Source organism: Oreochromis niloticus, linkage group LG12 (assembly GCF_001858045.2).
Source record: "Oreochromis niloticus isolate F11D_XX linkage group LG12, O_niloticus_UMD_NMBU, whole genome shotgun sequence".
Lineage (NCBI taxonomy): Eukaryota > Metazoa > Chordata > Actinopteri > Cichliformes > Cichlidae > Oreochromis > Oreochromis niloticus.
In genome coordinates, this window is record NC_031977.2 from 7,847,333 (window position 1) to 7,858,327 (window position 10,995).

The 10,995-nt window shown below is 41.4% G+C and overlaps 1 long non-coding RNA gene across 1 annotated transcript; it reads right to left on the reverse strand.

Annotated features, from left to right (window-relative positions):
* Positions 1–349: 349 nt before the first annotated feature.
* Positions 350–5,564, reverse strand: LOC109204583 (uncharacterized). The gene is made up of 4 exons (XR_003213210.1): positions 5,077–5,564; positions 3,616–3,736; positions 3,277–3,355; positions 350–973 (listed from the first exon to the last, which is right to left on the reverse strand). It is a non-coding gene; the product is annotated as an uncharacterized LOC109204583 (long non-coding RNA).
* Between the last annotated feature and the right edge of the window lie 5,431 nt (positions 5,565–10,995).

A 10,995-nucleotide genomic window follows, 5' to 3' on the forward strand; every position in this document is an offset into this window, starting at 1 on the left:
GCCAGGAGGGAACATGTAAAGACAGAATTACTCTCTCCCTTTCTCTCTCTCACACACACACACACACACACAGACACACACACAGTCTCTCTCCTGGATAATTGGTGTTTTGTCTTGACTGCATGTGCTGTTATTTATTTGCACAGGAACTGAGAGTTTCCCTCAGGGCGAGGGATGTTTTTCACCCAAGAGTGTTCCCAGTGTTTTACATAAAACAGAATGAGACAAACCTTGGTATTATTTCTAGCGTGGATGCCAAAGAAAAGAACAAACAAACAAAAAATACAACATATAAGAATATCTTGATGCAACCAAAATACCAAAAGGTGAAGCGTTCGATCAGCTGATGTCTACGGCATAAAATGAATCGTAGCTGCAGGGGAGGAGAAGTAATTCTGAGTGAACTGGGAGTGGATTGGGGAAAGGGAAGAGGAGGAGCTGGCTGGAAACAATGCCTGCCATCAATTAGAGCATCCAAACAAGTGTTTTGATTTGACGTTGGTACCACAGCCTAAAACAACAGTGAAAACCTGTGTAGCAACAAAAAGAAAGACGAGATGATGTCTGTTGTCTTTTATAGGTCAGCGATGTGCAACCCGATATATTTCAGACAGCACAAAAAACCATCAGCTTCTAAACTTGTGTCAAGATCTGCATTCCCCCAAAAACTTTACAGTATGTGTTTGCTGAGAAATGAGCCGCATTACTCAGAATTTACCACAGCTCTCAAGTGTTTCACCTTTGTCTCTGCAGCCCAGATGTGAGTTTCAGTCCCTGGTAGTGAGTGTGCTATTGGGTTATGTCTGTGAGTCAGGGCTGCACAGGGAAACGGGTGTCTCTGACATGCAGAGCGGGGATTTGTGACAGGCATCTCTGAGGATGAACAGGACCTGCAGATGAAAGCGCAGGTGAGGCACGACCCACATTTCCATGTCCTCCCATCAGAACCCCAGTCATCAGCTGCTCTCGGGGTCTGCAAATGAAACATATCGTGCAGCATTTGTCAAATCTGTGTGGGAGTAGGAATCCTGTATGTATTTAAGTGCAGTATGTAGCGTTTTGGAATGTGTCTGTACATGCATGTTAGCATTTGGGACTGTCTGTGGGTGTAGGGGCGTGGGTTTGTGAGGACATATATCAAAGAGAAAAGCCTGAGGTTAATTTCAACATCACTGGGCCCCTAGAAGGGCTTTGTAGCACTTAGATGGAGTGATGCTAATATTCTGTATATCATCATGCTCTCGTCATCACCATTTAATTTAGTTTTCTGTTCTTTTTTTTAAATGACACAGTAAGAAATAATGGTGGAGCTTCCATGGTAAGAGAACTAGGTAGAGCACTTTGCTGTCAGACTGCAGGCTTACTTGTGGTTCCTTGAGTATTTAAAAGTAGAATGGGAGGCAGAGCATTTTGCTTTCAAGCCCCTCTTCTGTGGAGACAGCTCCCAGTTTGGATTCAGGAGACTGACACCCTGTCTACTTTTAAGATTAGCCTTAAAACTTTCCTTTTTGATAAAGCTTACAGTTGGGGCTGGATCAGGTGACTCTGAATCCTCCCTTAGTTGCGCTGCATTAGGTCTAGGCTGCTGGGGACTTCCCGTGTTCATACACCTCTCTGCATTTAATCATTAGTTATTATTAATCTCTTCCAAAGTGTGTCTTTTGTCTTCTGTCCCTCCCCTCCACCCCAACCTCTCACTGCAGATGGCTGCCCATCTGTGCCAGAGTATTTCCTGTTAAAAGGTAGTTTTTCCTTCCCACTGTCACCAAATGCTTGATCACAGGGCGACTACTGATTGTCGGTGTCTTCTCTGTGTTATTGTAGGATCTTTGTCTTATAATATAAAGCACCTTCTGACAGCTGTTGTTGTGATTTGCAGTTTTTTTGTATAAATAAAACTGTAAAACTAGTTAATTCTGAGCTACGTTATGCAATCTTCCAGAGTTACATACTGCACAGGAAGTGTTTTAGCTCTGTGTTTTGGATAGGAAGTTGTTTAAATGCACCTTTGATTAAATGCTGACTAAAAATATGAAAAGTTTTAATCTCATTTTTCAAGCAACCCACCCAAACCTACATATGATTCAGTTTATTCATAGGCTGTAAAAGCCCAACAATTTTCCCAACAATGGCCTAGTGTGTTCACAGGACTGAAGTTAATGTTTATTCAACCCCTTTAAGAATGCACTGCACAATACCCTTTAAAAGCTTGAATTTTAATGTATATTCAGCATTTCTTTGCACTTGTGATTAACAAACAACACATAAATCACTAAAGGTTAAGACTGGGTAATATTCATTAATAGCGAAACACTGAGCTGAGATTGTTTGGGTTCTCTGTGTGATTTATCATACTAGCAGCTGCTTTGGTTAATGGCTTCAATCGAATAGTCTGTTATAGGCTATCATTTCGCCACGCCTCTGTTGACACTTAAGTCTCATTGGGACCATTTTTCAATTAGGTGATTAGTTTCATTGAGAATACAAATTAGTACCTCCTGTGAGGAGCTTCCCCAAATGTGTAAAGCTTATTTAAAAATATAATGCTTCATTTCGCCGTGAATCTGATCCTGATGAATATGTCACTCCGGCCATTTGTTATTCAGCACAGCTGAGCGAGAGAAAGGAGATGTTGGCTGTTGCTCTGTAAATATGGATTGTGGGACTTATTTGTCATAGTTCGGGTAAAATTAGTGTAGGGGTCTGAGCGAGACCACCTGGCCGGAGATTTGTAATCAGAGGATGTGTTTTCCTCACTGCACGCAACTGGTATTTCAGATCTCACGCTCACTCGCCAAGGTATCGGAAGGGTAATGGCTTAACTCGTGTGTAAAAAGTGAGGCGAGCACCACTTAGTGTGGTAGCTGTCACTTCCTGATTGTCAGCAAAAGGAGAGCGAGTGTGAAAGAAAGAGAAAGGCAAGAGAGGTTATGTTAAAATTGCAAGTTGTTGCAGGGTGAAAACTTGAAATTGCTATTTTTTTCTCTATTTTGTTGTGCATGGACTGTATCATAAATATAAACAATAAGAAAAAATAGGTTTACCAGATCATAATGACACTGTTGCAAAGCCCTCAAATCAGCGTACTGTAGATCTAATAATGTAGATCTTATTTCGTCACACCTTTAGTGTAAAAAAAAACTTTTCTCCCTCATAGCCATGTATGGACTGTGATACTACATCAAGCAGACAAGTGAAAACACAGAGAAGTGTGTGTTTCTTCACAATGCCTGAAGCTTAAAGTCTGACCTTTTCCCCTCTTCATCTCGCTCTCACCTTTTTCCTCTCTCCTCTGCCCCGGAGCACCAAAAGGTGGGACTGACCGAGGGAGCCTATGGCATCACCCATCCCTGAGCTTGAAAAAAGAAAGAAAAATTTCAGAGGATGATGGCTGGCCTTGACATTGTTGAGACAGTGTTCGGGTGAGGAGAAATGAGGTAAATATCAATGGCGGTGGTCTCACATAGCCCATTAGTCAATGTCTGCAACTCGCTGTCTGAGCATCAACTCAGAGCAGCCCCAGGGTTCGCGCCAGCGCTGTCCTCCTGGTGAATAGTACCCAGGCGAAAATAAAGCAACCCGAGCTGAGCATAAATCATTAGGAACATTTGTTACCTCGGGTAATTGTGCTTCATTTATCTTCAGGCCTTTTTCCATTTGTCAACTCGTAGAGGCTGCTGGGTGTCAGCTGTACAGGTCTATGCAGTGGGTTTGGCTGGCTGTGTCTAACCAGAACCTGCAGGAAGCAGTGATAAACAATATACAAGTGTTAGCCTGATGCTAAAAAATCTTGGGTTTTTGCTATATTTGCAGCATACAAAAACACTATGGTTTTATATTTTATCATATTATTATGAGAACCTCAATTTTAGAAAGAAACCATGGAGCTTAAAGCAAATTCCAGCATGCTAACATGCTAGCTGATGTTTAAGACAATGCAGAATTTACTGAAGTGTCATACCAGCACAAACTGTGTTTTGGTGTTTAAAAAAGCACTGTCAGTATTTTTAGAGCACAGTGAAAAAGGTGGGAAGTTAAAGATTTCTACAATTCATTCGCAAAAGTCCACAAACTGGTTAGCTAAGATTTGCAACATGCAATTTACTGCTAAAAGCATGCCTTGTTTTTTTCTGTTGATACTGAAATGACCTGACTGCACCTGTGTTTAGAAAACACAACCAATCAAAAATCAGCTGTCTTAACAAAATTGACCACAGCTATGAGTGCTCTTTGGTGATTAGGATCACACGCTGTTTTGTCCCGTTTAGTAAATCTTGTCTTACTAGTCAATATCTTATTCAACAACTTGTCAACTAGTAATGAAGTTCATGCATACATTCAATAAGGAAGGTCTGTAGTCACAGTTCTGTCTGCTTCCTGAGTGTTTAGTGGCTAATCTATGCTTTGCATCACTTCCACTTTCCAACACCAGCAAGCTCATTGCCATGACATCACTTGTCTAGTCCAATAATCTTTCCACCCACTTTCTTCAGGCCAATCAGCCTCCACTCCATCTACTTTAAATGTCACTGCTCATCTTCTCCCCTGAAGATGCCTTCATGCAACCCACCTCCTCCCCATCACCACCTCTCCCATGTTACTCAGGATCCATCCTGTGTCTACACTGCAGGGGGTCTTGTCCTAATTCTTATCACTGCTGGGATTCCATTGTGCTGTGATGGGCCATTGGAGTCCAATTACCAAATAGCTTAATTGAATTTTGTACATCAATTAATCACATTCAATTCGTTCTAATGATCGCTCCTTATTGAACTGAATACATTTCACAGCTGTGGCTGAAGAGGCTATCAGTAGCTTTGGATAAAGGCTACTGGTGTCACGGTCTGCGGAGACAGGCCGTGCGGTGGTGTGTGTGATGGACCCAGGTGCGAACACAAGTTAGTAGACGGGAGTGAACTTAACAGAAAGCGAGCCTTTATTATGGCTGAAGAAGACAAAGTGTACAAAACAAAGCAGGGATAGAGTGACTAAACTAGACTATAACTAAACTGGGAAAACTAATACTGTGACAAACTAGAAGACTCAGAGACTAGGATGATCACTGCAAAGACTGACCGTGAAAACATGGAGGTGAGAACACAGACGACGCGACACTGAGCACAGCAAGACTGGGGACTAAATACACACATGAGGCGATCAGGGGAAGTGGAGACACATGAGAACACAGCTGACTAGAATGGAACATAATGACAATACAGGGGAGAGTAACACTAACTACAATGAACACCAGACTCTTCCAAAATAAAACAGGAAACACGCAGACATAGACATGGAAATGAAACATGGCATGAACTTAACATAACTGCATAGACATGAAACGTAGACACAGAACCAGGGAGACTGAGTACAGGGGAAGATGGCAGAAATAACTACAAGAACTTGACAACATAAGACACACAGACATAACACACACGAAGGGCAAGAGAGACTAAACACAAGGGTAATATAATTACAAATGAGCTGGAATAACTTAATGAACCTAAACAAACAATAAACATCCAAATAAACTAAAACTCAAAACACTGGGTCGCATGACCCAGGACCATGACACCTGGGCCATAAACCATGAAAACTGAACACAAACTTGGCCTTGTGAAAGAGTTAAAAGTAAAACCTGTCAGGGGATAACCAGTGTTTTAATGTTTTTTGAGAGGAATATAGGTATACAAATTTCTTATTAAAGGCCAATAAACAGATTTTTCGGTCTGAATCAAATTGTGTTGCTACTTCCACAGCTGTAAATTGAAGACTTAAAATAAAGTATAGAAAGACAGGCTTACAAATGATGGTATTATAAAAGCAACTAACGCACAGAAACAAAATGAAATCCGTTCCTCCTTCAAGTGCTCCCAATTCCCACACTAAGCTGGTAATGGGTAAATGCATAATTTTTACTGTGATGTCAACCTGCATGCAAAAGAAAATAGTAACATTCCCTTGAAACTGATCTTTTCCACAAGTGTGTAAATCTGAAAATACAAACAACATGGTGGCAGCACAAAAGGCATTTCATCATCTTCTCAAAGTAAATCAGGATGACAAAAAAAAAGATGAGGGAACTACGCAACAGAAACAACATTTTGCTGACTTTACACTGGTAAGAAGCTGTTGAAAGAAGCTTGGCTTCTGGTTGTTCTGGAGTGAAGTCTTATCTCTGGCAACTTTTGTCTTTGTCCCTTTTTTTGTACTCCAGTGGGTTTTTTTGGAAACGGACAGTCTTCCCCATGGTCCCATTCCCATTTTAATGAAGACAGAAGTATTTGGAGAAACGTGCTGGTATGGGTGCATGTGGGAAACAGCATTTAAAAATTATCATTTTAACCAGCTCATAGTCGACGTCGCCTCAAAAACTTACTCTGGTTTCCTTTCAAAAAGAGAAAAGAAAAAACACACCACCGTCTTCTCCGATTCTCCCAGCTTTTGGAACTAAACACATATGCTGCACATTCTGCAGCATACTGCAAATAACTGCCTGTTGTTATGCAGCCGCAACCAATGCTGGCAAGCACAGTTCAATCAGTTTGCGGTTGACACATAAACACACACTAAACACAGCCGAAGACGAGCCCAGAAAAAGCTGAATGAGTGTGAGGTGGGGTGGAGGGTGTGTTTTAATGTGTACTGAGAGCTGCTCTTTAGGAAGGCATCTATTAACACCAATTGTAACCTCACTGCCTTGGAACCTGTCTCCAACTGTCAGCACCCTGCCACCTCTATTCACCTCAGTGACGCACATGACACGCTGTCGTCTGTCTAAAACACACACTCACACAAACACACACAAACACAATTATGCAGGCACATAGAACTCCAGCAGCACTCTGCTTAACAAAAGGCAATCTTGGATCTGACAGAGAGAGCAAGGGAAATAAAATCGGCTTGTCTGTGCTCATTATCGTCAATATATAGGCACATGTTCAAAAGTGTGCATTCATTCAGAGGTTTGAAACCAAGCTTACTATTCTTAAAGTGATATTAAAGACATTTGGCATTGTGTCCTTTGACTTTGGTGCCTTGATGCACTCTTTGCTTGATCCCTTAATAAAAAGTAAAAGATTTATTAGGTGGTTGTAGTCGGTGTTGTCACAGGTTACGCAGGCAGGAAACCTTGTATTATGTCCTGTTTGTTGGAGGCTTTGAGTTTTACATTTGCTTTCATTCACTGCTGATGTAAGTTTAGGCTCCAAATGTGTCCCCTATGGTTTGGGCACCAACAACTACTTTGATATTTTTAGAAGATGGTTTAGGAGATGCTGCCCCTCCCTGATCCTGGTTCTAACAGAGGTTTCTTCCTATTAAGGAGTATTTCCTTCCTGCTGTCGCCAAGTGTTTGCTCATAGGGGATCGCCTGATTGTTGAGGTTTCTCTGTATTATTGTAGGGTCTTTGTTTTATAATATAAAGCACCTTGAGGTTCCCTGAAACCCTTTATGTATATATATGGGAAAAACTGCTAGTCAAACATGAGAGAACCACATTCTTAAGTTGTTTTTTTAATGAAACTAGCTAAACTATAATGATCATGGCTTATGTATGTATCTATGTATATTGGTATGGTCCCCATCTCCTCCTAGACAAGTGGACCAATCTGAGGAAACTGCCTAGGGCACTGTGAGTGCCAACATTTACATGGTATACACAATTATTTTATTTGTTAGAGCAAATTTTACCCTTCCCAGTACAGCTTATTATTGATCAAGTTATCAAAGTAAGCCACAGTAAAATAAATAAATAAATAAATAAAGTTTAGATAATAGTGCACAAAGGAGACAACATTGGTGTGGGGATAAGAAGACAGTTTGTGTGACATCATTATGTCATGAGACACTTTATGAAGCAACCCATTGGGTAAAACCTTCTCAAACATATATTGATGTTATTTTATTATGTTCTTCATTTTAAAGACTTGCATTGTAAAATGAATCACAGAATAATAATAATGAGAGTGAAGATATTATGTAAATCGAAAAGGTGTCATGACGACAAAGACAGGAGGAAGCGCGTTCAAAGAGTGTTTTTTGGCTCTTCTAAGGATCACATCCATGAGTGGCTGGGTGGCTGCTGCTGACAGGAGAGGATGTCTTTTATCAACAGGTGTTAGGAAGCCACTGAAGATATGAGGATAGATAGCACAGGCAGAGCGGCACAAACGACCCAGGAAGAGAGATCGCAGACAAGGTGTGTGAGCAACCGCAGCCGCATTCTCAGCCTGCAAACACCCTTTCACCACTTCCACAATCACCTCCGATGCGTTTCTCCACCCAGCCCCCCGTGCCACTTATCTTCTTTGAATCATCTGTGGGACCAGGCATTGCCAACTTTAGGTGTAATTAGCAGATGTCGTGCAACCAGCCATTGCCCAATCTCAATAAAAACATGTTTGGTTCCAAAACAAAGAATAGAATAGCTAGCGCTAGAATAACTCTGCAAAGGTGCAATTATTAACTTACAATAGACAGATGCGCATGCAAAGTGAGTGCAGCATGTGCAAGACAGGAGCCACTCGTTGTGTCTGACTTCATTAAATTTTAAACAGTCGCACTGACCTGCTCTGTTTTGGATTGTGCTTTTACAAAAAGGATGAATTTCACTCAGTCATGAAGTAAATATTAGCTGATTATAGTGTGTAATGAAAGAAACAAAACATCTGTGATGGAGGTGATGCAGGGTTTTTGGTTAAAAAAACAAAGCATGTATTATGGAACATGGCTTGCAAAACATGAAAGACATGCAACCTACCATGAAGAACAAACTATTACTGAGGACAGGAAAAAATGGTCAGGACAGAGGAAAAAAACTTTCCTGCCCACCACACCAGATGGGTGCCTTTGCTGTTGTGAGAAGCTAAAGCTGGCTTCAGTCCAAACAACAGACGCAGTTGCAATATCTGTCTCCAGGGAAACAGCCCTATCTCTTGATGTTCAGGTAGCAGAAGGGGGGGAGGGGGATGTTGGAGGTCAGCATCCTGCTTCTAAACCTGGAAAAGGAAACTAATCCAAGGTCAAACAGGGCCACTGTGTTGAGTGAGACTTCACATGGGGATGGGGTATTCAAAGTGCATCCCCATCTCACTAACTCCACAGTCTTCATTAAAACCCTGCACCTGGGCCTGAGACTGATCCATGGGGAAACCCCTCATGGCCACCGCCAGTCAGGCTCCTAAATCTGTCCCCAGCCCCTTATTCACTCCCCACTTATCCCTCCTTCCTCTCTTATTTTAGCCTTTCTGGCGTTTTGGGTCAAGCTCAGCGCCACAATACTGAGCCAATGCGCACAGGAAAGGGATAAGATAGGATTAGGGGGATAACAGAGAGCCAAAGTTGGCAAAAAGAAGAAAAAAAAGAAAAGAAAAATGATCTCTCTGGTCTTTGCTTGTTGCTCTTACAATTAATAATGGGTTGTAATCAGAAGCATTTTTCACCGCCTATCCTGGGTTTCAGGAGCCCTGCTCCCAGTTGTCATCCGGTGTTGAGAGGGCGACACAGGCTCGGCCAAGCTAGCACCTGATGAAAAGCTTCTTTTTGGTGTTTATCTCAGACACGCACAGACATGGTTCACTACATGAGCTGTTTTCAGTTCATGGAATAGGTTATATTTCTGACTTTGTCTAACCACAAATGTGACATTTTTATTTGATCAGACATGCTGTACATATGCATAAATGTGTATTGCTAAAGTACTCAAACGTGACATGATTCGTTTTCAGGTCCAAATTTGCATTTCTCATTGGGTGTTGATGAAGCCCCTCAGTTAATCCTAGACCCTACAATAATAAAGAGAAACCCCAACAATCAAACAATCCTCTACAGTCAAATACTTAGTGACAGTAAACAGAAAAGAAAACTCCCTTTTAACAGGAAGAAAAACCAGGCTCTGGGAGGGGCGGCCGTCTGTTGTGATGGTTGTTTGGGGTTGGAAGAAAATTCTCATCAGCAGCATAACCTTCATCCAGGGTTAGGTGTGGGGTTTGGGTTATAATAATGTCCAGCCCCTTTTTTATTGAGGTTTTTTTTTTCTTGTTATTTGGAATAACAAATTTTCTGTAAAAAACCTTTTACAGAAAATCAGACATACAGAAAAAAGTATATCAAGCTTTATTTGAAAGCTAACAACTTCTAGCTTCTGAACGCAGATATATCACAGGTGACAAGGTGGATGCTATGAGATTACATTTCTCTCAACTACTGTTTTGTTGTAGTTTAATTTAAAAGATCTAAAGCTAAAGTGACAACATTTTCTAATCCTACAACCTCAGTCAGCTCATAGGACATGTTGGAAGTGTTATGAAGATAATAACAGATTTGACCTAGTGTTTGCTCCACTGCTGGGACTTTACTGACATATTTATCAAAATCATTGTTTGTGAGGCAGCACTTGCTGGCAGTGTAATACTGCCAGATAAAAAGATATCCTACATGTGAAAATCACATTTCTGTGATGTAGATGTTTATTGTAAAGTATATAATAACTCAAAGTTATTTGTGCTATGAGGGATTCGAGTAGGTTTTGTCAGCAGGACCACGCCATATGCCCTGCCAAGAGTGTGTTTACACCAACCATTGCCGCTGACTAACTCTTTAAGGCCAGGCAGGCCAGCAGTGGTGTCACGCAGCCGGTCCAGTCGTGCCCCAGTCTGGATCTATGTTATTGTTACTGGTAGCATTAACGCGCTTAAGCGCTGCAACTTAATTTGTAACAATAAGAACAAATTAGCCCGATGCTGTCTGCATACAGCATGCACTTATAACTCTGCAACACAAAGCGGGCACACATGAGTAAAACATGCCTGCACCCAAAACACACATGTGCACACAGTCTCCCTACAGTTTGTCTCCTAAACACAAGAAGGCTCAGATTTCAGGCCTTGTGGTTTCCTAAATATATATCGAAGTACACATCAGGCTGCGTGTCACTACTGTTTACAGGAAAGTGATTTATGAGGCTTTTTGGGGAAAAGAGGGAACGGTGATATGGC